The sequence below is a fragment of the Myotis nattereri genome (assembly GCF_964212035.1).
Source record: "Myotis nattereri genome assembly, chromosome: Y".
NCBI classification, from domain to species: Eukaryota; Metazoa; Chordata; class Mammalia; order Chiroptera; family Vespertilionidae; genus Myotis; species Myotis nattereri.
In genome coordinates, this window is record NC_138094.1 from 42,373,825 (window position 1) to 42,398,037 (window position 24,213).

A 24,213-nucleotide genomic window follows, 5' to 3' on the forward strand; every position below is an offset into this window, starting at 1 on the left:
TAGAATCCCTTCTTCCTGTGTGGGAAATGCACTTTACTGTGTGGGGATGACTCTTCCTGTGAGGGCGTCTCAACTTCCAGTGGGGGAAATGCACTTTCCTGTTTGTGGACCTATCTTGCAGTGAGGGACTCGCACCTTCCTGTGGGGTAATCGAAACTGCTTGTTAGAGAACACCTATTCCTGGGGACGAAACGAACTTCCTGTGAGGAAACCTTCTTCCTGTTGGGGAACTGCAATTTCCTGTATGCATACCGATTATGCTCTGAAGGAATTGTTCCTTCATTTGGGGAAACAATACTTCCTCAGAGGGAACCATTCTTCCTCTAGGGGTAATGTCCCTTTCTGTGTGTGTACACTTCACACTTTGTGGGACATGCACTTTCCTGTGTGCATATCTATCTTCCTTTGAGCGAATCCCACCTTCCTTTGGGGGTATTGCACCTTCTTTGTGGTAATCCTATTTCTAGTGTGGAACTGCATTATCTTTTGTGTGAAACTGTTTTCATGTGAGGGAGGTGCATATTGGTGTGGTGGAAATGAAACTTCCTGTGGGAGAAGAACTATTCCTGTGGGGGAAATTCACTTGTTGCAAGGAAACAATTCTTCCTGTGTGTGAAATGCACTTTTCATTGTCCAATCCGAACTTCCTGTGATGGAATCCATCTTCCTGTGGGGATACCAAACTTACGGTGGGAAAGCCTTTGTCCCTTGGGTGAAATTTTCCTTGTGCTCTTGGAAGCCAACTTACTGTGGGGTAAATGCATTTCCTGTGTGCACAGCTTTCGACCTGTAATGGAAACGCAACATCCCGTGTGGAAACCAAACTTCCAAATTGTGAACCCTCCTTCCTGTTGGGAAATGTCCCATCGGAATGGGAACCGATTTTCCTACTGGGGAGTTATCCATCCATTGTAGGAACCCTTCCTCCTTTAGGGGAAATGCAATTTCCTGTGTGCAGATCTCTCTTCCTGTGAAGAAATGGCACCTTTTTGTGCGAGAATCCAAGCTTCCGTTTGGAGAGCACCTCTTCTTGTGGGGAAACTACCTTTCTTTGAGACATGCTTCCTGCTATGTAGGAAATGCACTTTCGGAAAATGCGGACTTATTATGCTGTGAAGAAAAGTTCCTCCATGTGGGGTAAAAATACTTCCACTGGGGGAACTATTCTTCCTCTGGAGGTAATATCAATTCCGGTGTGTACACACTTCATTCTTTGGGGGACATGCAGGATCCTTTGTGTAGAACTATTTCCACTGATTGAAACCCAACTTTCTGTGGGGGAATCAAAACTTCTGGTGTAGAACGCCTATACGTATAGGGGAAACAATCTTCCTTTGAAGAAACCTTATTCTTTGGGGGGAAATGCACTCTCCTGTATGTGGAACTATTATGCTGCTAATGAATCACACATTCATGTGGGGAAACAATCTTCCTCTACGGAAACATTCTTCCCCTCTAGGAAATGTCCCTCCGTGTGTAGACAGGTCATTCTTCGTGGAACGTGCTCGTTCCTGTGTGCAGACCTGTCTTCCATTTATGAAAAATCAACTTCCTATTGGAAAGAACACTACCACACGGAAACACTCCTTCCTTTGGGGGAAGCGTCCCTTCCCGTGTAGGAACACATTTTCCTATGGGGGAGTGTCTTTTTTGTTTTAGAATCCCTTCTTCCTTTTGAGAAATGCACTTTCCTATGTGTGGATGACTCTTCCTGTCAGGGCGTCTCAGCTTCCTGTGGGGGAAATGCACTTTCCTGTTTGTTGACCTATCTTCCTGTGAGGGAATCGCAACTTCCTGTGAGGGAATGGAAACTTCCTGTGGGAGAACGCCTCTTCCTGTGGGGGAAACAATCTTCCTGTGAGGAAACCTTCTTCTTGTAGGGGAATCACACTTTCCTGTATGCGGAGCAATTATGCTGTGAATGAATTGCTCCTTCATTTGGGAAAACAATACTTCCTCTGAGGGAGCTATTCTTCCTCTGGAGGTAATGGCCCTTCCTGTGTGGACACTTCATGCCTTGTGAGACATGCACGTATTTCTGTGAAGGACTATTTCCACTGATGGAAACTCAACTTCCTGTGTGGTAACAAAACTTCCGGTGGTGAAACCTCTTTCCTGTGGGGGAAATGACCCCTGTGGTGTAGGAATACATATTATATGAGTGAGTGTCCCTTTTCTTTTAGGAACCCTACATTCTGTTGCTGAAATGCATTGTCCTGTGTACGGATCTCTTTTCCTATGAAGTCATCGCAATTTGCTTTGGCGGAAATGCACTTTCCTGTTTGTAGACCAATCTTCCTGTGAGGGAATCGCACCTTGCTGTGGGGGGATCATAACTTCCTGATGGAGAACGCCTCTACCTATAGGGGAAACAAACTTCCTTTGAGGAAACCTTCCTCTTGTGGCGGAAATGCACTTTTCTGTATGCGGACCTAATATTCTGAGAATGAATCGCACATTCACGTGGGGAAACAATACGTACTCTAGGGGAAAAATACTTCCTGTGGAGGAAATGTTCCTTCCTGTGTGGACACTTCATTATTTGTGGTACATGCACTTTCCTGTGTGCAGAGCTATCTTCCATTGATGGAAACGCAACTTCCTGGTGGAAACAAAACTAAAGGACGGTGAACACTCCTTCCTGTCGGGGAAATGTCCCTTCCGGTGTAGGGACCCATTTTCCTATGGGGGAGTCTGCCTTTTGTTGTAGAATCCCTTCTTCCTGTGTGGGAAATGCACTTTACTGTGTGGGGATGACTCTTCCTGTGAGGGCGTCTCAACTTCCAGTGGGGGAAATGCACTTTCCTGTTTGTGGACCTATCTTGCAGTGAGGGACTCGCACCTTCCTGTGGGGTAATCGAAACTGCTTGTTAGAGAACACCTATTCCTGGGGAGGAAACGAACTTCCTGTGAGGAAACCTTCTTCCTGTTGGGGAACTGCAATTTCCTGTATGCATACCGATTATGCTCTGAAGGAATTGCTCCTTCATTTGGGGAAACAATACTTCCTCAGAGGGAACCATTCTTCCTCTAGGGGTAATGTCCCTTTCTGTGTGTGAACACTTCACACTTTGTGGGACATGCACTTTCCTGTGTGCATATCTATCTTCCTTTGAGCGAATCCCACCTTCCTTTGGGGGTATTGCACCTTCTTTGTGGGAATCCTATTTCTAGTGTGGAACTGCATTATCTTTTGTGTGAAACTGTTTTCATGTGAGGGAGGTGCATATTGGTGCGGGGGAAATGAAACTTCCTGTGGGAGAAGAACTATTCCTGTGGGGGAAATTCACTTGTTGCAAGGAAACAATTCTTCCTGTGTGTGAAATGCACTTTTCATTGTCCAAACCGAACTTCCTGTGATGGAATCCATCTTCCTGTGGGGATACCAAACTTACGGTGGGAAAGCCTTTGTCCCTTGGGTGAAATTTTCCTTGTGCTCTTGGAAGCCAACTTACTGTGGGGTAAATGCATTTCCTGTGTGCACAGCTTTCGACCTGTAATGGAAACGCAACATCCCGTGTGGAAACCAAACTTCCAAATTGTGAACCCTCCTTCCTGTTGGGAAATGTCCCATCGGAATGGGAACCGATTTTCCTACTGGGGAGTTATCCATCCATTGTAGGAACCCTTCCTCCTTTAGGGGAAATGCAATTTCCTGTGTGCAGATCTCTCTTCCTGTGAAGAAATGGCACCTTTTTGTGCGAGAATCCAAGCTTCCGTTTGGAGAGCACCTCTTCTTGTGGGGAAACTACCTTTCTTTGAGACATGCTTCCTGCTATGTAGGAAATGCACTTTCGGAAAATGCGGACTTATTATGCTGTGAAGAAAAGTTCCTCCATGTGGGGTAAAAATACTTCCACTGGGGGAACTATTCTTCCTCTGGAGGTAATATCAATTCCGGTGTGTACACACTTCATTCTTTGGGGGACATGCAGGATCCTTTGTGTAGAACTATTTCCACTGATTGAAACCCAACTTTCTGTGGGGAAATCAAAACTTCCTGGTGTAGAACGCCTATACCTATAGGGGAAACAATCTTCCTTTGAAGAAACCTTATTCTTTGGGGGGAAATGCACTCTCCTGTATGTGGAACTATTATGCTGCTAATGAATCACACATTCATGTGGGGAAACAATCTTCCTCTACGGAAACATTCTTCCCCTCTAGGAAATGTCCCTCCGTGTGTAGACAGGTCATTCTTCGTGGAACGTGCTCGTTCCTGTGTGCAGAACTGTCTTCCATTTATGAAAAATCAACTTCCTTTTGGAAAGAACACTACCACACGGAAACACTCCTTCCTTTGGGGGAAGTGTCCCTTCCCGTGTAGGAACACATTTTCCTATGGGGGAGTGTCTTTTTTGTTTTAGAATCCCTTCTTCCTTTTGTGGAAATGCACTTTCCTATGTGTGGATGACTCTTCCTGTCAGGGCGTCTCAGCTTCCTGTGGGGGAAATGCACTTTCCTGTTTGTTGACCTATCTTCCTGTGAGGGAATCGCAACTTCCTGTGAGGGAATGGAAACTTCCTGTGGGAGAACGCCTCTTCCTGTGGGGGAAACAATCTTCCTGTGAGGCAACCTTCTTCTTGTAGGGGAATCACACTTTCCTGTATGCGGAGCAATTATGCTGTGAATGAATTGCTCCTTCATTTGGGAAAACAATACTTCCTCTGAGGGAGCTATTCTTCCTCTGGAGGTAATGGCCCTTCCTGTGTGGACACTTCATGCATTGTGAGACATGCACGTATTTCTGTGAAGGACTATTTCCACTGATGGAAACTCAACTTCCTGTGTGGTAACAAAACTTCCGGTGGTGAAACCTCTTTCCTGTGGGGGAAATGACCCCTGTGGTGTAGGAATACATATTATATGAGTGAGTGTCCCTTTTCTTTTAGGAACCCTACATTCTGTTGCTGAAATGCATTGTCCTGTGTACGGATCTCTTTTCCTATGAAGTCATCGCAATTTGCTTTGGCGGAAATGCACTTTCCTGTTTGTAGACCAATCTTCCTGTGAGGGAATCGCACCATGCTGTGGGGGGATCATAACTTCCTGATGGAGAACGCCTCTACCTATAGGGGAAACAAACTTCCTTTGAGGAAACCTTCCTCTTGTGGCGGAAATGCACTTTTCTGTATGCGGACCTAATATTCTGAGAATGAATCGCACATTCACGTGGGGAAACAATACTTACTCTAGGGGAAAAATACTTCCTGTGGAGGAAATGTTCCTTCCTGTGTGGACACTTCATTATTTGTGGTACATGCACTTTCCTGTGTGCAGAGCTATCTTCCATTGATGGAAACACAACTTCCTGGTGGAAACAAAACTAAAGGACGGTGAACACTCCTTCCTGTCGGGCAAATGTCCCTTCCGGTGTAGGGACCCATTTTCCTATGGGGGAGTCTGCCTTTTGTTGTAGAATCCCTTCTTCCTGTGTGGTAAATGCACTTTACTGTGTGGGGATGACTCTTCCTGTGAGGGCGTCTCAACTTCCAGTGGGGGAAATGCACTTTCCTGTTTGTGGACCTATCTTGCAGTGAGGGACTCGCACCTTCCTGTGGGGTAATCGAAACTGCTTGTTAGAGAACACCTATTCCTGGGGAGGAAACGAACTTCCTGTGAGGAAACCTTCTTCCTGTTGGGGAACTGCAATTTCCTGTATGCATACCGATTATGCTCTGAAGGAATTGCTCCTTCATTTGGGGAAACAATACTTCCTCAGAGGGAACCATTCTTCCTCTAGGGGTAATGTCCCTTTCTGTGTGTGAACACTTCACACTTTGTGGGACATGCACTTTCCTGTGTGCATATCTATCTTCCTTTGAGCGAGTCCCACCTTCCTTTGGGGGTATTGCACCTTCTTTGTGGGAATCCTATTTCTAGTGTGGAACTGCATTATCTTTTGTGTGAAACTGTTTTCATGTGAGGGAGGTGCATATTGGTGCGGTGGAAATGAAACTTCCTGTGGGAGAAGAACTATTCCTGTGGGGGAAATTCACTTGTTGCAAGGAAACAATTCTTCCTGTGTGTGAAATGCACTTTTCATTGTCCAAACCGAACTTCCTGTGATGGAATCCATCTTCCTGTGGGGATACCAAACTTACGGTGGGAAAGCCTTTGTCCCTTGGGTGAAATTTTCCTTGTGCTCTTGGAAGCCAACTTACTGTGGGGTAAATGCATTTCCTGTGTGCACAGCTTTCGACCTGTAATGGAAACGCAACATCCCGTGTGGAAACCAAACTTCCAAATTGTGAACCCTCCTTCCTGTTGGGAAATGTCCCATCGGAATGGGAACCGATTTTCCTACTGGGGAGTTATCCATCCATTGTAGGAACCCTTCCTCCTTTAGGGGAAATGCAATTTCCTGTGTGCAGATCTCTCTTCCTGTGAAGAAATGGCACCTTTTTGTGCGAGAATCCAAGCTTCCGTTTGGAGAGCACCTCTTCTTGTGGGGAAACTACCTTTCTTTGAGACATGCTTCCTGCTATGTAGGAAATGCACTTTCCGAAAATGCGGACTTATTATGCTGTGAAGAAAAGTTCCTCCATGTGGGGTAAAAATACCTCCACTGGGGGAACTATTCTTCCTCTGGAGGTAATATCAATTCCGGTGTGTACACACTTCATTCTTTGGGGGACATGCAGGATCCTTTGTGTAGAACTATTTCCACTGATTGAAACCCAACTTTCTGTGGGGGAATCAAAACTTCCTGGTGTAGAACGCCTATACCTATAGGGGAAACAATCTTCCTTTGAAGAAACCTTATTCTTTGGGGGGAAATGCACTCTCCTGTATGTGGAACTATTATGCTGCTAATAAATCACACATTCATGTGGGGAAACAATCTTCCTCTTCGGAAACATTCTTCCCCTCTAGGAAATGTCCCTCCGTGTGTAGACAGGTCATTCTTCGTGGGACGTGCTCGTTCCTGTGTGGAGACCTGTCTTCCATTTATGAAAAATCAACTTCCTTTTGGAAAGAACACTACCACACGGAAACACTCCTTCCTTTGGGGGAAGTGTCCCTTCCCGTGTAGGAACACATTTTCCTATGGGGGAGTGTCTTTTTTGTTTTAGAATCCCTTCTTCCTTTTGAGAAATGCACTTTCCTATGTGTGGATGACTCTTCCTGTCAGGGCGTCTCAGCTTCCTGTGGGGGAAATGCACTTTCCTGTTTGTTGACCTATCTTCCTGTGAGGGAATCGCAACTTCCTGTGAGGGAATGGAAACTTCCTGTGGGAGAACGCCTCTTCCTGTGGGGGAAACAATCTTCCTGTGAGGAAACCTTCTTCTTGTAGGGGAATCACACTTTCCTGTATGCGGAGCAATTATGCTGTGAATGAATTGCTCCTTCATTTGGGAAAACAATACTTCCTCTGAGGGAGCTATTCTTCCTCTGGAGGTAATGGCCCTTCCTGTGTGGACACTTCATGCCTTGTGAGACATGCACGTATTTCTGTGAAGGACTATTTCCACTGATGGAAACTCAACTTCCTGTGTGGTAACAAAACTTCCGGTGGTGAAACCTCTTTCCTGTGGGGGAAATGACCCCTGTGGTGTAGGAATACATATTATATGAGTGAGTGTCCCTTTTCTTTTAGGAACCCTACATTCTGTTGCTGAAATGCATTGTCCTGTGTACGGATCTCTTTTCCTATGAAGTCATCGCAATTTGCTTTGGCGGAAATGCACTTTCCTGTTTGTAGACCAATCTTCCTGTGAGGGAATCGCACCTTGCTGTGGGGGGATCATAACTTCCTGATGGAGAACGCCTCTACCTATAGGGGAAACAAACTTCCTTTGAGGAAACCTTCCTCTTGTGGCGGAAATGCACTTTTCTGTATGCGGACCTAATATTCTGAGAATGAATCGCACATTCACGTGGGGAAACAATACGTACTCTAGGGGAAAAATACTTCCTGTGGAGGAAATGTTCCTTCCTGTGTGGACACTTCATTATTTGTGGTACATGCACTTTCCTGTGTGCAGAGCTATCTTCCATTGATGGAAACGCAACTTCCTGGTGGAAACAAAACTAAAGGACGGTGAACACTCCTTCCTGTCGGGGAAATGTCCCTTCCGGTGTAGGGACCCATTTTCCTATGGGGGAGTCTGCCTTTTGTTGTAGAATCCCTTCTTCCTGTGTGGGAAATGCACTTTACTGTGTGGGGATGACTCTTCCTGTGAGGGCGTCTCAACTTCCAGTGGGGGAAATGCACTTTCCTGTTTGTGGACCTATCTTGCAGTGAGGGACTCGCACCTTCCTGTGGGGTAATCGAAACTGCTTGTTAGAGAACACCTATTCCTGGGGAGGAAACGAACTTCCTGTGAGGAAACCTTCTTCCTGTTGGGGAACTGCAATTTCCTGTATGCATACCGATTATGCTCTGAAGGAATTGCTCCTTCATTTGGGGAAACAATACTTCCTCAGAGGGAACCATTCTTCCTCTAGGGGTAATGTCCCTTTCTGTGTGTGAACACTTCACACTTTGTGGGACATGCACTTTCCTGTGTGCATATCTATCTTCCTTTGAGCGAATCCCACCTTCCTTTGGGGGTATTGCACCTTCTTTGTGGGAATCCTATTTCTAGTGTGGAACTGCATTATCTTTTGTGTGAAACTGTTTTCATGTGAGGGAGGTGCATATTGGTGCGGGGGAAATGAAACTTCCTGTGGGAGAAGAACTATTCCTGTGGGGGAAATTCACTTGTTGCAAGGAAACAATTCTTCCTGTGTGTGAAATGCACTTTTCATTGTCCAAACCGAACTTCCTGTGATGGAATCCATCTTCCTGTGGGGATACCAAACTTACGGTGGGAAAGCCTTTGTCCCTTGGGTGAAATTTTCCTTGTGCTCTTGGAAGCCAACTTACTGTGGGGTAAATGCATTTCCTGTGTGCACAGCTTTCGACCTGTAATGGAAACGCAACATCCCGTGTGGAAACCAAACTTCCAAATTGTGAACCCTCCTTCCTGTTGGGAAATGTCCCATCGGAATGGGAACCGATTTTCCTACTGGGGAGTTATCCATCCATTGTAGGAACCCTTCCTCCTTTAGGGGAAATGCAATTTCCTGTGTGCAGATCTCTCTTCCTGTGAAGAAATGGCACCTTTTTGTGCGAGAATCCAAGCTTCCGTTTGGAGAGCACCTCTTCTTGTGGGGAAACTACCTTTCTTTGAGACATGCTTCCTGCTATGTAGGAAATGCACTTTCGGAAAATGCGGACTTATTATGCTGTGAAGAAAAGTTCCTCCATGTGGGGTAAAAATACTTCCACTGGGGGAACTATTCTTCCTCTGGAGGTAATATCAATTCCGGTGTGTACACACTTCATTCTTTGGGGGACATGCAGGATCCTTTGTGTAGAACTATTTCCACTGATTGAAACCCAACTTTCTGTGGGGAAATCAAAACTTCCTGGTGTAGAACGCCTATACCTATAGGGGAAACAATCTTCCTTTGAAGAAACCTTATTCTTTGGGGGGAAATGCACTCTCCTGTATGTGGAACTATTATGCTGCTAATGAATCACACATTCATGTGGGGAAACAATCTTCCTCTACGGAAACATTCTTCCCCTCTAGGAAATGTCCCTCCGTGTGTAGACAGGTCATTCTTCGTGGAACGTGCTCGTTCCTGTGTGCAGAACTGTCTTCCATTTATGAAAAATCAACTTCCTTTTGGAAAGAACACTACCACACGGAAACACTCCTTCCTTTGGGGGAAGTGTCCCTTCCCGTGTAGGAACACATTTTCCTATGGGGGAGTGTCTTTTTTGTTTTAGAATCCCTTCTTCCTTTTGTGGAAATGCACTTTCCTATGTGTGGATGACTCTTCCTGTCAGGGCGTCTCAGCTTCCTGTGGGGGAAATGCACTTTCCTGTTTGTTGACCTATCTTCCTGTGAGGGAATCGCAACTTCCTGTGAGGGAATGGAAACTTCCTGTGGGAGAACGCCTCTTCCTGTGGGGGAAACAATCTTCCTGTGAGGCAACCTTCTTCTTGTAGGGGAATCACACTTTCCTGTATGCGGAGCAATTATGCTGTGAATGAATTGCTCCTTCATTTGGGAAAACAATACTTCCTCTGAGGGAGCTATTCTTCCTCTGGAGGTAATGGCCCTTCCTGTGTGGACACTTCATGCATTGTGAGACATGCACGTATTTCTGTGAAGGACTATTTCCACTGATGGAAACTCAACTTCCTGTGTGGTAACAAAACTTCCGGTGGTGAAACCTCTTTCCTGTGGGGGAAATGACCCCTGTGGTGTAGGAATACATATTATATGAGTGAGTGTCCCTTTTCTTTTAGGAACCCTACATTCTGTTGCTGAAATGCATTGTCCTGTGTACGGATCTCTTTTCCTATGAAGTCATCGCAATTTGCTTTGGCGGAAATGCACTTTCCTGTTTGTAGACCAATCTTCCTGTGAGGGAATCGCACCATGCTGTGGGGGGATCATAACTTCCTGATGGAGAACGCCTCTACCTATAGGGGAAACAAACTTCCTTTGAGGAAACCTTCCTCTTGTGGCGGAAATGCACTTTTCTGTATGCGGACCTAATATTCTGAGAATGAATCGCACATTCACGTGGGGAAACAATACTTACTCTAGGAGAAAAATACTTCCTCTCGAGGAAATGTTCCTTCCTTTGTGGACACTTCATTATTTGTGGTACATGCACTTTCCTGTGTGCAGAGCTATCTTCCATTGATGGAAACGCTACTTCCTGGTGGAAACAAAACTAAAGGACGGTGAACACTCCTTCCTGTCGGGGAAATGTCCCTTCCGGTGTAGGGACCCATTTTCCTATGGGGGAGTCTGCCTTTTGTTGTAGAATCCCTTCTTCCTGTGTGGGAAATGCACTTTACTGTGTGGGGATGACTCTTCCTGTGAGGGCGTCTCAACTTCCAGTGGGGGAAATGCACTTTCCTGTTTGTGGACCTATCTTGCAGTGAGGGACTCGCACCTTCCTGTGGGGTAATCGAAACTGCTTGTTAGAGAACACCTATTCCTGGGGAGGAAACGAACTTCCTGTGAGGAAACCTTCTTCCTGTTGGGGAACTGCAATTTCCTGTATGCATACCGATTATGCTCTGAAGGAATTGCTCCTTCATTTGGGGAAACAATACTTCCTCAGAGGGAACCATTCTTCCTCTAGGGGTAATGTCCCTTTCTGTGTGTGAACACTTCACACTTTGTGGGACATGCACTTTCCTGTGTGCATATCTATCTTCCTTTGAGCGAATCCCACCTTCCTTTGGGGGTATTGCACCTTCTTTGTGGGAATCCTATTTCTAGTGTGGAACTGCATTATCTTTTGTGTGAAACTGTTTTCATGTGAGGGAGGTGCATATTGGTGCGGTGGAAATGAAACTTCCTGTGGGAGAAGAACTATTCCTGTGGGGGAAATTCACTTGTTGCAAGGAAACAATTCTTCCTGTGTGTGAAATGCACTTTTCATTGTCCAAACCGAACTTCCTGTGATGGAATCCATCTTCCTGTGGGGATACCAAACTTACGGTGGGAAAGCCTTTGTCCCTTGGGTGAAATTTTCCTTGTGCTCTTGGAAGCCAACTTACTGTGGGGTAAATGCATTTCCTGTGTGCACAGCTTTCGACCTGTAATGGAAACGCAACATCCCGTGTGGAAACCAAACTTCCAAATTGTGAACCCTCCTTCCTGTTGGGAAATGTCCCATCGGAATGGGAACCGATTTTCCTACTGGGGAGTTATCCATCCATTGTAGGAACCCTTCCTCCTTTAGGGGAAATGCAATTTCCTGTGTGCAGATCTCTCTTCCTGTGAAGAAATGGCACCTTTTTGTGCGAGAATCCAAGCTTCCGTTTGGAGAGCACCTCTTCTTGTGGGGAAACTACCTTTCTTTGAGACATGCTTCCTGCTATGTAGGAAATGCACTTTCGGAAAATGCGGACTTATTATGCTGTGAAGAAAAGTTCCTCCATGTGGGGTAAAAATACTTCCACTGGGGGAACTATTCTTCCTCTGGAGGTAATATCAATTCCGGTGTGTACACACTTCATTCTTTGGGGGACATGCAGGATCCTTTGTGTAGAACTATTTCCACTGATTGAAACCCAACTTTCTGTGGGGAAATCAAAACTTCCTGGTGTAGAACGCCTATACCTATAGGGGAAACAATCTTCCTTTGAAGAAACCTTATTCTTTGGGGGGAAATGCACTCTCCTGTATGTGGAACTATTATGCTGCTAATGAATCACACATTCATGTGGGGAAACAATCTTCCTCTACGGAAACATTCTTCCCCTCTAGGAAATGTCCCTCCGTGTGTAGACAGGTCATTCTTCGTGGAACGTGCTCGTTCCTGTGTGCAGAACTGTCTTCCATTTATGAAAAATCAACTTCCTTTTGGAAAGAACACTACCACACGGAAACACTCCTTCCTTTGGGGGAAGTGTCCCTTCCCGTGTAGGAACACATTTTCCTATGGGGGAGTGTCTTTTTTGTTTTAGAATCCCTTCTTCCTTTTGTGGAAATGCACTTTCCTATGTGTGGATGACTCTTCCTGTCAGGGCGTCTCAGCTTCCTGTGGGGGAAATGCACTTTCCTGTTTGTTGACCTATCTTCCTGTGAGGGAATCGCAACTTCCTGTGAGGGAATGGAAACTTCCTGTGGGAGAACGCCTCTTCCTGTGGGGGAAACAATCTTCCTGTGAGGAAACCTTCTTCTTGTAGGGGAATCACACTTTCCTGTATGCGGAGCAATTATGCTGTGAATGAATTGCTCCTTCATTTGGGAAAACAATACTTCCTCTGAGGGAGCTATTCTTCCTCTGGAGGTAATGGCCCTTCCTGTGTGGACACTTCATGCATTGTGAGACATGCACGTATTTCTGTGAAGGACTATTTCCACTGATGGAAACTCAACTTCCTGTGTGGTAACAAAACTTCCGGTGGTGAAACCTCTTTCCTGTGGGGGAAATGACCCCTGTGGTGTAGGAATACATATTATATGAGTGAGTGTCCCTTTTCTTTTAGGAACCCTACATTCTGTTGCTGAAATGCACTGTCCTGTGTACGGATCTCTTTTCCTATGAAGTCATCGCAATTTGCTTTGGCGGAAATGCACTTTCCTGTTTGTAGACCAATCTTCCTGTGAGGGAATCGCACCTTGCTGTGGGGGGATCATAACTTCCTGATGGAGAACGCCTCTACCTATAGGGGAAACAAACTTCCTTTGAGGAAACCTTCCTCTTGTGGCGGAAATGCACTTTTCTGTATGCGGACCTAATATTCTGAGAATGAATCGCACATTCACGTGGGGAAACAATACTTACTCTAGGAGAAAAATACTTCCTCTCGAGGAAATGTTCCTTCCTGTGTGGACACTTTATTATTTGTGGTACATGCACTTTCCTGTGTGCAGAGCTATCTTCCATTGATGGAAACGCAACTTCCTGGTGGAAACAAAACTAAAGGACGGTGAACTCTCCTTCCTGTCGGGGAAATGTCCCTTCCGGTGTAGGGACCCATTTTCCTATGGGGGAGTCTGCCTTTTGTTGTAGAATCCCTTCTTCCTGTGTGGGAAATGCACTTTACTGTGTGGGGATGACTCTTCCTGTGAGGGCGTCTCAACTTCCAGTGGGGGAAATGCACTTTCCTGTTTGTGGACCTATCTTGCAGTGAGGGACTCGCACCTTCCTGTGGGGTAATCGAAACTGCTTGTTAGAGAACACCTATTCCTGGGGAGGAAACGAACTTCCTGTGAGGAAACCTTCTTCCTGTTGGGGAACTGCAATTTCCTGTATGCATACCGATTATGCTCTGAAGGAATTGCTCCTTCATTTGGGGAAACAATACTTCCTCAGAGGGAACCATTCTTCCTCTAGGGGTAATGTCCCTTTCTGTGTGTGAACACTTCACACTTTGTGGGACATGCACTTTCCTGTGTGCATATCTATCTTCCTTTGAGCGAATCCCACCTTCCTTTGGGGGTATTGCACCTTCTTTGTGGGAATCCTATTTCTAGTGTGGAACTGCATTATCTTTTGTGTGAAACTGTTTTCATGTGAGGGAGGTGCATATTGGTGCGGTGGAAATGAAACTTCCTGTGGGAGAAGAACTATTCCTGTGGGGGAAATTCACTTGTTGCAAGGAAACAATTCTTCCTGTGTGTGAAATGCACTTTTCATTGTCCAAACCGAACTTCCTGTGATGGAATCCATCTTCCTGTGGGGATACCAAACTTACGGTGGGAAAGCCTTTGTCCCTTGGGTGAAATTTTCCTTGTGCTCTTGGAAGCCAACTTACTGTGGGGTAAATGCATTTCCTGTGTGCACAGCTTTCGACCTGTAATGGAAACGCAACATCCCGTGTGGAAACCAAACTTCCAAATTGTGAACCCTCCTTCCTGTTGGGAAATGTCCCATCGGAATGGGAACCGATTTTCCTACTGGGGAGTTATCCATCCATTGTAGGAACCCTTCCTCCTTTAGGGGAAATGCAATTTCCTGTGTGCAGATCTCTCTTCCTGTGAAGAAATGGCACCTTTTTGTGCGAGAATCCAAGCTTCCGTTTGGAGAGCACCTCTTCTTGTGGGGAAACTACCTTTCTTTGAGACATGCTTCCTGCTATGTAGGAAATGCACTTTCGGAAAATGCGGACTTATTATGCTGTGAAGAAAAGTTCCTCCATGTGGGGTAAAAATACTTCCACTGGGGGAACTATTCTTCCTCTGGAGGTAATATCAATTCCGGTGTGTACACACTTCATTCTTTGGGGGACATGCAGGATCCTTTGTGTAGAACTATTTCCACTGATTGAAACCCAACTTTCTGTGGGGAAATCAAAACTTCCTGGTGTAGAACGCCTATACCTATAGGGGAAACAATCTTCCTTTGAAGAAACCTTATTCTTTGGGGGGAAATGCACTCTCCTGTATGTGGAACTATTATGCTGCTAATGAATCACACATTCATGTGGGGAAACAATCTTCCTCTACGGAAACATTCTTCCCCTCTAGGAAATGTCCCTCCGTGTGTAGACAGGTCATTCTTCGTGGAACGTGCTCGTTCCTGTGTGCAGACCTGTCTTCCATTTATGAAAAATCAACTTCCTTTTGGAAAGAACACTACCACACGGAAACACTCCTTCCTTTGGGGGAAGTGTCCCTTCCCGTGTAGGAACACATTTTCCTATGGGGGAGTGTCTTTTTTGTTTTAGAATCCCTTCTTCCTTTTGTGGAAATGCACTTTCCTATGTGTGGATGACTCTTCCTGTCAGGGCGTCTCAGCTTCCTGTGGGGGAAATGCACTTTCCTGTTTGTTGACCTATCTTCCTGTGAGGGAATCGCAACTTCCTGTGAGGGAATGGAAACTTCCTGTGGGAGAACGCCTCTTCCTGTGGGGGAAACAATCTTCCTGTGAGGCAACCTTCTTCTTGTAGGGGAATCACACTTTCCTGTATGCGGAGCAATTATGCTGTGAATGAATTGCTCCTTCATTTGGGAAAACAATACTTCCTCTGAGGGAGCTATTCTTCCTCTGGAGGTAATGGCCCTTCCTGTGTGGACACTTCATGCATTGTGAGACATGCACGTATTTCTGTGAAGGACTATTTCCACTGATGGAAACTCAACTTCCTGTGTGGTAACAAAACTTCCGGTGGTGAAACCTCTTTCCTGTGGGGGAAATGACCCCTGTGGTGTAGGAATACATATTATATGAGTGAGTGTCCCTTTTCTTTTAGGAACCCTACATTCTGTTGCTGAAATGCATTGTCCTGTGTACGGATCTCTTTTCCTATGAAGTCATCGCAATTTGCTTTGGCGGAAATGCACTTTCCTGTTTGTAGACCAATATTCCTGTGAGGGAATCGCACCTTGCTGTGGGGGGATCATAACTTCCTGATGGAGAACGCCTCTACCTATAGGGGAAACAAACTTCCTTTGAGGAAACCTTCCTCTTGTGGCGGAAATGCACTTTTCTGTATGCGGACCTAATATTCTGAGAATGAATCGCACATTCACGTGGGGAAACAATACGTACTCTAGGGGAAAAATACTTCATGTGGAGGAAATGTTCCTTCCTGTGTGGACACTTCATTATTTGTGGTACATGCACTTTCCTGTGTGCAGAGCTATCTTCCATTGATGGAAACGCAACTTCCTGGTGGAAACAAAACTAAAGGACGGTGAACACTCCTTCCTGTCGGGGAAATGTCCCTTCTGGTGTAGGGACCCATTTTCCTATGGGGGAGTCTGCCTTTTGTTGTAGAATCCCTTCTTCCTGTGTGGGAAATGCACTTTACTGTGTGGGGATGACTCTTCCTGTGAGGGCGTCTCAACTTCCAGTGGGGGAAATGCACTTTCCTGTTTGTGGACCTATCTTGCAGTGAGGGACTCGCACCTTCCTGTGGGGTAATCGAAACTTCTTGTTAGAGAACACCTATTCCTGGGGAGGAAACGAACTTCCTGTGAGGAAACCTTCTTCCTGTTGGGGAACTGCAATTTCCTGTATGCATACCGATTATGCTCTGAAGGAATTGCTCCTTCATTTGGGGAAACAATACTTCCTCAGAGGGAACCATTCTTCCTCTAGGGGTAATGTCCCTTTCTGTGTGTGAACACTTCACACTTTGTGGGACATGCACTTTCCTGTGTGCATATCTATCTTCCTTTGAGCGAATCCCACCTTCCTTTGGGGGTATTGCACCTTCTTTGTGGGAATCCTATTTCTAGTGTGGAACTGCATTATCTTTTGTGTGAAACTGTTTTCATGTGAGGGAGGTGCATATTGGTGTGGTGGAAATGAAACTTCCTGTGGGAGAAGAACTATTCCTGTGGGGGAAATTCACTTGTTGCAAGGAAACAATTCTTCCTGTGTGTGAAATGCACTTTTCATTGTCCAAACCGAACTTCCTGTGATGGAATCCATCTTCCTGTGGGGATACCAAACTTACGGTGGGAAAGCCTTTGTCCCTTGGGTGAAATTTTCCTTGTGCTCTTGGAAGCCAACTTACTGTGGGGTAAATGCATTTCCTGTGTGCACAGCTTTCGACCTGTAATGGACACGCAACATCCCGTGTGGAAACCAAACTTCCAAATTGTGAACCCTCCTTCCTGTTGGGAAATGTCCCATCGGAATGGGAACCGATTTTCCTACTGGGGAGTTATCCATCCATTGTAGGAACCCTTCCTCCTTTAGGGGAAATGCAATTTCCTGTGTGCAGATCTCTCTTCCTGTGAAGAAATGGCACCTTTTTGTGCGAGAATCCAAGCTTCCGTTTGGAGAGCACCTCTTCTTGTGGGGAAACTACCTTTCTTTGAGACATGCTTCCTGCTATGTAGGAAATGCACTTTCGGAAAATGCGGACTTATTATGCTGTGAAGAAAAGTTCCTCCATGTGGGGTAAAAATACTTCCACTGGGGGAACTCTTCTTCCTCTGGAGGTAATATCAATTCCGGTGTGTACACACTTCATTCTTTGGGGGACATGCAGGATCCTTTGTGTAGAACTATTTCCACTGATTGAAACCCAACTTTCTGTGGGGAAATCAAAACTTCCTGGTGTAGAACGCCTATACCTATAGGGGAAACAATCTTCCTTTGAAGAAACCTTATTCTTTGGGGGGAAATGCACTCTCCTGTATGTGGAACTATTATGCTGCTAATGAATCACACATTCATGTGGGGAAACAATCTTCCTCTAGGGAAACATTCTTCCCCTCTAGGAAATGTCCCTCCGTGTGTAGACAGGTCATTCTTCGTGGAACGTGCTCGTTCCTGTGTGCAGACCTGTCTTCCATTTATGAAAAATCAACTTCCTTTTGGAAAGAACACTACCACACGGAAACACTCCTTCCTTTGGGGGAAGTGTCCCTTCCCGTGTAGGAACACATTTTCCTATGGGGGAGTGTCTTTTTTGTTTTAGAATCCCTTCTTCCTTTTGTGGAAATGCACTTTCCTATGTGTGGATGACTCTTCCTGTCAGGGCGTCTCAGCTTCCTGTGGGGGAAATGCACTTTCCTGTTTGTTGACCTATCTTCCTGTGAGGGAATCGCAACTTCCTGTGAGGGAATGGAAACTTCCTGTGGGAGAACGCCTCTTCCTGTGGGGGAAACAATCTTCCTGTGAGGCAACCTTCTTCTTGTAGGGGAATCACACTTTCCTGTATGCGGAGCAATTATGCTGTGAATGAATTGCTCCTTCATTTGGGAAAACAATACTTCCTCTGAGGGAGCTATTCTTCCTCTGGAGGTAATGGCCCTTCCTGTGTGGACACTTCATGCATTGTGAGACATGCACGTATTTCTGTGAAGGACTATTTCCACTGATGGAAACTCAACTTCCTGTGTGGTAACAAAACCTCCGGTGGTGAAACCTCTTTCCTGTGGGGGAAATGACCCCTGTGGTGTAGGAATACATATTATATGAGTGAGTGTCCCTTTTCTTTTAGGAACCCTACATTCTGTTGCTGAAATGCATTGTCCTGTGTACGGATCTCTTTTCCTATGAAGTCATCGCAATTTGCTTTGGCGGAAATGCACTTTCCTGTTTGTAGACCAATCTTCCTGTGAGGGAATCGCACCTTGCTGTGGGGGGATCATAACTTCCTGATGGAGAACGCCTCTACCTATAGGGGAAACAAACTTCCTTTGAGGAAACCTTCCTCTTGTGGCGGAAATGCACTTTTCTGTATGCGGACCTAATATTCTGAGAATGAATCGCACATTCACGTGGGGAAACAATACGTACTCTAGGGGAAAAATACTTCCTGTGGAGGAAATGTTCCTTCCTGTGTGGACACTTCATTATTTGTGGTACATGCACTTTCCTGTGTGCAGAGCTATCTTCCATTGATGGAAACGCAACTTCCTGGTGGAAACAAAACTAAAGGACGGTGAACACTCCTTCCTGTCGGGGAAATGTCCCTTCCGGTGTAGGGACCCATTTTCCTATGGGGGAGTCTGCCTTTTGTTGTAGAATCCCTTCTTCCTGTGTGGGAAATGCACTTTACTGTGTGGGGATGACTCTTCCTGTGAGGGCGTCTCAACTTCCAGTGGGGGAAATGCACTTTCCTGTTTGTGGACCTATCTTGCAGTGAGGGACTCGCACCTTCCTGTGGGGTAATCGAAACTGCTTGTTAGAGAACACCTATTCCTGGGGAGGAAACGAACTTCCTGTGAGGAAACCTTCTTCCTGTTGGGGAACTGCAATTTCCTGTATGCATACCGATTATGCTCTGAAGGAATTGCTCCTTCATTTGGGGAAACAATACTTCCTCAGAGGGAACCATTCTTCCTCTAGGGGTAATGTCCCTTTCTGTGTGTGAACACTTCACACTTTGTGGGACATGCACTTTCCTGTGTGCATATCTATCTTCCTTTGAGCGAATCCCACCTTCCTTTGGGGGTATTGCACCTTCTTTGTGGGAATCCTATTTCTAGTGTGGAACTGCATTATCTTTTGTGTGAAACTGTTTTCATGTGAGGGAGGTGCATATTGGTGCGGTGGAAATGAAACTTCCTGTGGGAGAAGAACTATTCCTGTGGGGGAAATTCACTTGTTGCAAGGAAACAATTCTTCCTGTGTGTGAAATGCACTTTTCATTGTCCAAACCGAACTTCCTGTGATGGAATCCATCTTCCTGTGGGGATACCAAACTTACGGTGGGAAAGCCTTTGTCCCTTGGGTGAAATTTTCCTTGTGCTCTTGGAAGCCAACTTACTGTGGGGTAAATGCATTTCCTGTGTGCACAGCTTTCGACCTGTAATGGAAACGCAACATCCCGTGTGGAAACCAAACTTCCAAATTGTGAACCCTCCTTCCTGTTGGGAAATGTCCCATCGGAATGGGAACCGATTTTCCTACTGGGGAGTTATCCATCCATTGTAGGAACCCTTCCTCCTTTATGGGAAATGCAATTTCCTGTGTGCAGATCTCTCTTCCTGTGAAGAAAAGGCACCTTTTTGTGCGAGAATCCAAGCTTCCGTTTGGAGAGCACCTCTTCTTGTGGGGAAACTACCTTTCTTTGAGACATGCTTCCTGCTATGTAGGAAATGCACTTTCGGAAAATGCGGACTTATTATGCTGTGAAGAAAAGTTCCTCCATGTGGGGTAAAAATACTTCCACTGGGGGAACTCTTCTTCCTCTGGAGGTAATATCAATTCCGGTGTGTACACACTTCATTCTTTGGGGGACATGCAGGATCCTTTGTGTAGAACTATTTCCACTGATTGAAACCCAACTTTCTGTGGGGAAATCAAAACTTCCTGGTGTAGAACGCCTATACCTATAGGGGAAACAATCTTCCTTTGAAGAAACCTTATTCTTTGGGGGGAAATGCACTCTCCTGTATGTGGAACTATTATGCTGCTAATGAATCACACATTCATGTGGGGAAACAATCTTCCTCTAGGGAAACATTCTTCCCCTCTAGGAAATGTCCCTCCGTGTGTAGACAGGTCATTCTTCGTGGAACGTGCTCGTTCCTGTGTGCAGACCTGTCTTCCATTTATGAAAAATCAACTTCCTTTTGGAAAGAACACTACCACACGGAAACACTCCTTCCTTTGGGGGAAGTGTCCCTTCCCGTGTAGGAACACATTTTCCTATGGGGGAGTGTCTTTTTTGTTTTAGAATCCCTTCTTCCTTTTGTGGAAATGCACTTTCCTATGTGTGGATGACTCTTCCTGTCAGGGCGTCTCAGCTTCCTGTGGGGGAAATGCACTTTCCTGTTTGTTGACCTATCTTCCTGTGAGGGAATCGCAACTTCCTGTGAGGGAATGGAAACTTCCTGTGGGAGAACGCCTCTTCCTGTGGGGGAAACAATCTTCCTGTGAGGCAACCTTCTTCTTGTAGGGGAATCACACTTTCCTGTATGCGGAGCAATTATGCTGTGAATGAATTGCTCCTTCATTTGGGAAAACAATACTTCCTCTGAGGGAGCTATTCTTCCTCTGGAGGTAATGGCCCTTCCTGTGTGGACACTTCATGCATTGTGAGACATGCACGTATTTCTGTGAAGGACTATTTCCACTGATGGAAACTCAACTTCCTGTGTGGTAACAAAACCTCCGGTGGTGAAACCTCTTTCCTGTGGGGGAAATGACCCCTGTGGTGTAGGAATACATATTATATGAGTGAGTGTCCCTTTTCTTTTAGGAACCCTACATTCTGTTGCTGAAATGCATTGTCCTGTGTACGGATCTCTTTTCCTATGAAGTCATCGCAATTTGCTTTGGCGGAAATGCACTTTCCTGTTTGTAGACCAATCTTCCTGTGAGGGAATCGCACCTTGCTGTGGGGGGATCATAACTTCCTGATGGAGAACGCCTCTACCTATAGGGGAAACAAACTTCCTTTGAGGAAACCTTCCTCTTGTGGCGGAAATGCACTTTTCTGTATGCGGACCTAATATTCTGAGAATGAATCGCACATTCACGTGGGGAAACAATACGTACTCTAGGGGAAAAATACTTCCTGTGGAGGAAATGTTCCTTCCTGTGTGGACACTTCATTATTTGTGGTACATGCACTTTCCTGTGTGCAGAGCTATCTTCCATTGATGGAAACGCAACTTCCTGGTGGAAACAAAACTAAAGGACGGTGAACACTCCTTCCTGTCGGGGAAATGTCCCTTCCGGTGTAGGGACCCATTTTCCTATGGGGGAGTCTGCCTTTTGTTGTAGAATCCCTTCTTCCTGTGTGGGAAATGCACTTTACTGTGTGGGGATGACTCTTCCTGTGAGGGCGTCTCAACTTCCAGTGGGGGAAATGCACTTTCCTGTTTGTGGACCTATCTTGCAGTGAGGGACTCGCACCTTCCTGTGGGGTAATCGAAACTGCTTGTTAGAGAACACCTATTCCTGGGGAGGAAACGAACTTCCTGTGAGGAAACCTTCTTCCTGTTGGGGAACTGCAATTTCCTGTATGCATACCGATTATGCTCTGAAGGAATTGCTCCTTCATTTGGGGAAACAATACTTCCTCAGAGGGAACCATTCTTCCTCTAGGGGTAATGTCCCTTTCTGTGTGTGAACACTTCACACTTTGTGGGACATGCACTTTCCTGTGTGCATATCTATCTTCCTTTGAGCGAATCCCACCTTCCTTTGGGGGTATTGCACCTTCTTTGTGGGAATCCTATTTCTAGTGTGGAACTGCATTATCTTTTGTGTGAAACTGTTTTCATGTGAGGGAGGTGCATATTGGTGCGGTGGAAATGAAACTTCCTGTGGGAGAAGAACTATTCCTGTGGGGGAAATTCACTTGTTGCAAGGAAACAATTCTTCCTGTGTGTGAAATGCACTTTTCATTGTCCAAACCGAACTTCCTGTGATGGAATCCATCTTCCTGTGGGGATACCAAACTTACGGTGGGAAAGCCTTTGTCCCTTGGGTGAAATTTTCCTTGTGCTCTTGGAAGCCAACTTACTGTGGGGTAAATGCATTTCCTGTGTGCACAGCTTTCGACCTGTAATGGAAACGCAACATCCCGTGTGGAAACCAAACTTCCAAATTGTGAACCCTCCTTCCTGTTGGGAAATGTCCCATCGGAATGGGAACCGATTTTCCTACTGGGGAGTTATCCATCCATTGTAGGAACCCTTCCTCCTTTATGGGAAATGCAATTTCCTGTGTGCAGATCTCTCTTCCTGTGAAGAAAAGGCACCTTTTTGTGCGAGAATCCAAGCTTCCGTTTGGAGAGCACCTCTTCTTGTGGGGAAACTACCTTTCTTTGAGACATGCTTCCTGCTATGTAGGAAATGCACTTTCGGAAAATGCGGACTTATTATGCTGTGAAGAAAAGTTCCTCCATGTGGGGTAAAAATACTTCCACTGGGGGAACTATTCTTCCTCTGGAGGTAATATCAATTCCGGTGTGTACACACTTCATTCTTTGGGGGACATGCAGGATCCTTTGTGTAGAACTATTTCCACTGATTGAAACCCAACTTTCTGTGGGGAAATCAAAACTTCCTGGTGTAGAACGCCTATACCTATAGGGGAAACAATCTTCCTTTGAAGAAACCTTATTCTTTGGGGGGAAATGCACTCTCCTGTATGTGGAACTATTATGCTGCTAATGAATCACACATTCATGTGGGGAAACAATCTTCCTCTACGGAAACATTCTTCCCCTCTAGGAAATGTCCCTCCGTGTGTAGACAGGTCATTCTTCGTGGAACGTGCTCGTTCCTGTGTGCAGACCTGTCTTCCATTTATGAAAAATCAACTTCCTTTTGGAAAGAACACTACCACACGGAAACACTCCTTCCTTTGGGGGAAGTGTCCCTTCCCGTGTAGGAACACATTTTCCTATGGGGGAGTGTCTTTTTTGTTTTAGAATCCCTTCTTCCTTTTGTGGAAATGCACTTTCCTATGTGTGGATGACTCTTCCTGTCAGGGCGTCTCAGCTTCCTGTGGGGGAATTGCACTTTCCTGTTTGTTGACCTATCTTCCTGTGAGGGAATCACAACTTCCTGTGAGGGAATGGAAACTTCCTGTGGGAGAACGCCTCTTCCTGTGGGGGAAACAATCTTCCTGTGAGGCAACCTTCTTCTTGTAGGGGAATCACACTTTCCTGTATGCGGAGCAATTATGCTGTGAATGAATTGCTCCTTCATTTGGGAAAACAATACTTCCTCTGAGGGAGCTATTCTTCCTCTGGAGGTAATGGCCCTTCCTGTGTGGACACTTCATGCCTTGTGAGACATGCACGTATTTCTGTGAAGGACTATTTCCACTGATGGAAACTCAACTTCCTGTGTGGTAACAAAACTTCCGGTGGTGAAACCTCTTTCCTGTGGGGGAAATGACCCCTGTGGTGTAGGAATACATAGTATATGAGTGTGTGTCCCTTTTCTTTTAGGAACCCTACATTCTGTTGCTGAAATGCATTGTCCTGTGTACGGATCTCTTTTCCTATGAAGTCATCGCAATTTGCTTTGGCGGAAATGCACTTTCCTGTTTGTAGACCAATCTTCCTGTGAGGGAATCACACCTTGCTGTGGGGGGATCATAACTTCCTGATGGAGAACGCCTCTACCTATAGGGGAAACAAACTTCCTTTGAGGAAACCTTCCTCTTGTGGCGGAAATGCACTTTTCTGTATGCGGACCTAATATTCTGAGAATGAATCGCACATTCACGTGGGGAAACAATATGTACTCTAGGGGAAAAATACTTCCTGTGGAGGAAATGTTCCTTCCTGTGTGGACACTTCATTAT